This window comes from Mandrillus leucophaeus, unplaced genomic scaffold, assembly GCF_000951045.1.
Source record: "Mandrillus leucophaeus isolate KB7577 unplaced genomic scaffold, Mleu.le_1.0 Scaffold632, whole genome shotgun sequence".
NCBI classification, from domain to species: Eukaryota; Metazoa; Chordata; class Mammalia; order Primates; family Cercopithecidae; genus Mandrillus; species Mandrillus leucophaeus.
This window is the reverse complement of record NW_012106831.1, coordinates 672,017-672,312: the sequence shown is the minus strand read 5'-3', so window position 1 is coordinate 672,312 and position 296 is coordinate 672,017.

Sequence of the window (296 nt, the reverse complement as noted above, 5' to 3'; positions counted from 1 at the left end):
GCTCAAGCCTGTAATCCCAGCACTTTGGAAGGCTGAGGCAGGCAGATCGCTTGAGGTCAGGAGTTTGAGACCAGCCTGGCCAACATGGTGAAAACCCATCTCTACTAAAAATACAAAAATTAGCCAGGCGGTGGTGGTGTGCGCCTGTCATCCCAGCTACTTGGGAGGCTGAAGCAGGAGAATTGCTTGAGCCTGGGAGGCAGAGGTTACAGTGAGCCGAGATTGTGCCACTGAACTTCAGCCTGGGTGACACAGCGAGACTCCGTCACACACACACACATTTATTCAACCCCTGC